Here is a 6,000-nt window from a genome sequence, read left to right on the forward strand (position 1 = left end):
CAGTTAGTCTATCTCCCTAGTATGAGCAGGACATGGACACGCAAAACACCTGGCTATAAATCGTAGCTCCGTAAAAGGCCATTTGAAACACTCTTCATTACAAAGCAGCCGTTTTGCGCCAAGTGGTGCAATTTCTCATTGGAAGTGTGTGACTTTGGAGCTCTGGAAGGGCACCAAGGCCACCACTGCTTTAACAAGAAATGATTTCTGTAACACGGCACATAAAATGGAGGGAGATTTTTTTATTATTGAAAATTGAAATCGGCATCAACGAAGCAAGAAGCATTATTTGGACTTGTTTTTCATATCACGGATTTAGATTGGGGGTTTGACTTCAAGTGCAAGTGAGAGTGATGGAACAGGCTTGTTCGTTAAAAGATCACTGCCGGTGGTAAAATCATTTAATTTGGTACTTCTCTGAGGCAAAGTTTTATCATAGTAACACATATTGGATGTTTCTCATTTCTTTAATTGTGCCTCATTTCCTTTGCTTCCCTTCCTCTCTTCTTAACTCAAGGACATTCAGAAAAAGGTGCAATGGAGGAAGCAATCGAGACAGGAGGAATCGCTTTCCAAATAAATCGTCCTTGCTCCCTGACGCATCACTTTAAAGTGCAGACTTTAGTCAGTTTATTTATGGATGACGTTTCCAGGCTCGACCTACAGAACAGTGATTATACACTAAATTATTCTTAATGAAAACATTATAGCATGTCACCTCACTTTTCCCTCTTTTATGCAACGATTTTATTTGTACCCACTGATTATTGAAATAAGATTATGAATCGTATATTTGTGGTCCATATTCTTGAATCATTTATTGTCATTTGGTGGTTTTTTTGAGAGATATGGAGCATTTATACTGTAGGCAAACACACACGCACAAACACACACACAAACCTCTGCAATGGTTAGAATGCCAAGTAAACAGCTTTTAAAGAGCATTTTACTAAGTAATATGATTATTTTCCCTCGTGCAACGTACTTGAATTCTAGGAATTTTAAGCCTGCGCTCATGGTATTAAGTAGTCCTTAAGCACTAAGTAGCTCCTATGGGGTCAAGACACTGCTGAAGTTTCCATTTTAGAAACAGGTAGGGTCATGGGGTTTGCAAGCTGTAAAGATGTTAGGATTTTGAGCTGGAAGAAATGAACACAAAATCAAGGAAGCTCCACAATATTTGCAGGAGCTTGCAAGTTTTCAAATTTGGGCCAAGACGCGTCATGTGACATCATCACAACGCGCATTCAGCCAAAGCCCCGTTTGATTCAAGTGCGTCAAACATGAGTAAAGCTAAAAGGGCTCATTTACAACTAACAAACATCACTGCAAAAGGCCGTGCAAAAGAATTTCGTGCACTTGCAATTTCGCTAATTTAAGTAGTTTTCCACAAAAAAAAAATCAATAAATAAATTTTAAAAAACACACAAAAAAGCCACAGCACAATCAAGCACTTCTGCCCGCAACAATTACAAAAAAAAAAAAAAACTCGGCGAAATCCTGTATGGACTGGTTGTTGTCATAAGAAAATACAACATTGTATGCTTTTCCAAGATTGTATCGTTGAAATGTCTTTAAAAAAATTATTACGACTAACCATAGAAAGCTTTGGAGCTGATGAGGTGACATGATGGTCTCATACCCAGAAAATACTACATTGTGGCCATGAGTTGCCAAAGTCATGGCCACAAATTGTGTACATTTGAGCCCACGACTTAAGGATGATGTTGCACCACATATTAATAGGTGGACTACAGGTCACCTCAGCAGCTCTGTAAGCCTTTTCCCAGTGGACGTAGCTGTTCTGTAGAGACTGCAAAGTTACTTGACCTCAAGTGAGCAAAATAAAATGAAGGAGCTATAAATCAAACTGCTTGTATTCAGTAGCACACAATACAGGGCCTGTGTATGTGCTAAACTGCTTACTGCCCCTGGTTGCACAGTGTGAAGCCTCACAGCTCCAGCGTTCCCAGCTCAATCCTGACTTCATATATTATATATTATATAAAACTGATCAGCTATAACATTAAAACCTTAAAACATTGATTAACGTGGGCAGCAAGTGAACGGTCAGTTCTCAAAGTTGATGTGTTGGAAGCAGGAAAATAGGCAATCATAAAGATTTGAGCAACTTTGACAAGGGCCATATTGTGATTTTGTGACTGGGTCAGAGCATCTCCAAAATGGCAGGTCTTGAGGGTTGTTCCTGGTGTGCAGTGGTCCTACCAAAAGTGGTTCAAGGAAGGACAACCAGTACACAGGCAACAGGGTCATGGGTGCCCAAGGCTCATTGATACACGTGGGGAGTGAAGGCTAGCCCATCTGGTCCAATCCCACAGAAGAGCGACTGTATCATAAATTGCTGAAAAAGTTCATGCTGGTTATGATAGAAAGTTGTTAGAACACACAGTGCATACCAGCTTGCTTCATATGCTCTGAGAGAGATAGAGAGATAGATAGATAGATAGATTCTGCTGGGAAACTTTGGGTCCTGGCATTCATGTGGATGTTACTTTGATACGTACCACCTACCTAAACACTGTTTCAGACCAAGTACACGCCTTCATGGCAACAGTATTCCCCAATGGCAGTGGCCTCATTCGGCAGGATAATGCGCCCTGCTACACTATAAATATTGTTCAGGAACGGTTTGAGGAACATGACAAAGCATTCAAGGTGTTGACTCGGCCTCCAAATTCCCCAGATCTCAATCCGATCAAGCATCTGTGGGATGTGCTGGACAAACAAGTCCGATCCATGGAGGGCCAATCTCGCAATTTACAGGATTTAAAGGATCTGCTACTAACCTCTTAGTGCCAGATTCCACAGCACACCTTCAGAGGTCTTGTGGAGTCCATGCCTCAATGGGTCAGAGCTGTTCTGGCAGAACAAGGGGGACCTACACTACTATTAGGTTTTAATGTTATGGCTGATCCGTGTATACGTATATTAAAAGAACGAAAGAAAGAAAGAAAGAAAGAAAGAAAGAAAGAAAGAAAGAAAAAAGTATATAAAAAGTGGTTATTGTGAATTAAGAAAGGACATCACTTTCCAGTGTTAGAACATAGAACAAAAGACATTTTAAAGCTGAAAGAATCTTAAACAATGTCTTCCATCAACAATGGGAAACTATTAGCTCGTCTTCCCTGTTACCAGGCAGCCAATTCGTGGCTGCGTCCCAAACCGCACACTACTGCACTAAATAGTATGCCCAAATAGTGCAAGTCACCTGTGGATGGAGAACATTACACTCACACACACACACACACACACACACACACACACACACACACACACACACACACACACACACACACACACACACACACAGAGAGAGAGAGAGAGAGAGAGAGAGAGAGAGAGAGAGAGAAAGAGAGAGAGAACTAATATAGACCAAAAATGAGTGAAATGGTGTTAATTGAGTCTGAGAGTTAACAGAAATGTCCATAAAATCTTTACTCACTTTTATGTTTAGCGGCGTGCCACGGTTGCTTGGAGACACTCGGACTCTGCGTAACCCTTCTGGCTGATTTCAGCACGTCCATACTGAACCTCTGGTAATATATTTATATTCAAAATCCCTAAACAAACCCAAACATTCGCTGTCTATAAGCGCCTCATCCGCTCCGTGGACTTTCTCCTCTCAGTTTTGATGCTGGTATCCAGCTGCACTCATTTTCAGCTCAGGGTCCGAGTGGGCGGAGTTACGAGTGTCAGTCATAAAAAAACCCCGCACGTGCCTTAGCAATGCTACATTGTCTATAAGCACTGTATACTGTTTTAATTAAAATATTTCAGTTTTTCCCAAACAACAATTTTTCCTCCTTAACTGTTTGCCTACATCTGAAATCCTTTGTACTTATGCTTGTGTGTATGTATGTATGTATGTGTGTGTGTATATATATATATATATACACACACACACACAGACACACATAGTACTGGGCAAAAGTTTTAGGCACATGCAAAGAAATACTGTGGAGCAAAGATGCCTTCAAAATAATGAAATTAAATGTTTCTACTTAAAAAAAAATACATTTAGGAGTAGTAAACAGTAGTAAATGAAACAAAGTCAATATTTGGTGTGGCAAAAAAAAAAAAAAAAAATAGTAGTCTCAGATAGAATTAGTGCAGTTTTATAAGGAAATGAGCTGTACGTTTTATTGAACATCTTGCAGAACCAGACACGGTTCTTCTGGAGACTTTGACTGTCGCACTTGCTTCTTATTTTTGCATCAAAACCCAGCAGCCTTTATCGTGTTTTTTTGTCTGAAAAGTGTCTCTTATGTAATACGCTGCTTTCTTTACTGACATACAAACATTTTCCTGTAACATGGAAAACTAATGACTTGATAATGTAGAACTCATAAAATAATAATAAAAAAACTATAGCAAAGTTTTTGAACAGTACTGTATAAAAAAATTATATATATATATATATATATATATATATATATATATATATATATATATATATATAAAACAAATTATTAAACACAAATTCAAAACACAGCACCAAAAACGATCTGTTCTCACGATTAACATTTGCATCAAATCTCACTTGTAAATTTGTTTTAGTTTTATAGATCAGCAAAGGGAAACTAAATCTGGAATGGGATGTTCAACAAGCAAGTGTGTGTGATGATCATGTGTCCATGTACGTACTTTTGGCCATGTGACACCCCCGACCCCCACCAAACGCACACATACTGTAAGACACACACTGACAACTTTGTCTGTTACAAAGCACTGGCAGTGTATATGTACTACTGTAAGATATTTCTCTTATGATCATTTTATTTCGGGAATATGTTCTATGAAAATAATCACTCAGGATGGTTTGATGTGTCCTGACTATGAGTTATTAGTACTACCGAGATTTTTCCAATAACAGCATGTCCCAAAGTGTTTTATTCCTCTTACATCACAGCAGTTTGCTAAACAATGAAAAAAATGTATTTGTAAAAATTGCAGATTGCCATGTTACCAAGAAAGCAGAAAATGTTAAATCCTCACTCTGTTCTGAAGACTTTCCCGTGCAGGAAAACTTAGTGACCTTTACCATAGCGATTATTTGGAGCGGGGGGCTTAATTGTAGCTTAATAGTTAGCACATTTGCCTCAGGGTTGGGGTTCAAATCCCACCTCCGCCCTGCCCTGTGTGTACTGAGTTTGCATGTTCTCATGGTCCTTTCCTCCAGGGACACCAGTTTCCTCCCCCAGTCCAAAGACATGCGTTGTAGGCTGATTGGCATTTCCAAAATGTCTGTAGCGTGTGTATGAGTGCAATTGTGCCCTGTGAAGGGCTGGCATCCTGTCCAGGATGTCCCCCGCCTCATGGTTGGATGATTTGACCAGGATGAATCGTCCATTGAAGTACCTCTGAACGAGCTTTTAATATAGAAACATATTAGAACAAATGCATTTACTTAACCCTGTGATTTTACTTATAGCCAGCATTATTCTAAGAGCCGCTGTTAGAGAAAATTAACCGACAGGTTCTGACCAATTAGAATTGAGGAAGTAAAAGCGCCACAATATAAAGTCAGTTATTGTACAATAGTAATATTCTATGTTCAATATTCCCAATAAACAAGAGAGATCACTTGTGGTCCATCTTATCATGCTAGAGCTTTAAAATGAATAATTAAGGTAAGGAATGGAAATGAGTGTTGCATTATTGAATTGCAGTGCTTTCCAAATAAACCACAAGAGATGTTAATTACAAGTCGTACTTAAAGATGTGACAATATGCTTGCATTGTCTGTTTTCTTTTCTTTTTTTTTTTTTTTTTTTTTTTTTTTTACACGTCGTCCAAAGCGCCCTCATGTGGCTATTAGGGAAAATTCTACATACTTCTCCATATATGTATTTGGAGTTTATATTGATCTATTGCTGAAGCATCCACAACAACTTGTTCAAATGAATGATTCATTCATTTTTTTTGTTTTGTTCTTGCATTTAAATTATGACTTACCAAAGAAACACAGAGCAAAAGAGA

Source organism: Ictalurus punctatus, chromosome 12 (genome assembly GCF_001660625.3).
Source record: "Ictalurus punctatus breed USDA103 chromosome 12, Coco_2.0, whole genome shotgun sequence".
Lineage (NCBI taxonomy): Eukaryota > Metazoa > Chordata > Actinopteri > Siluriformes > Ictaluridae > Ictalurus > Ictalurus punctatus.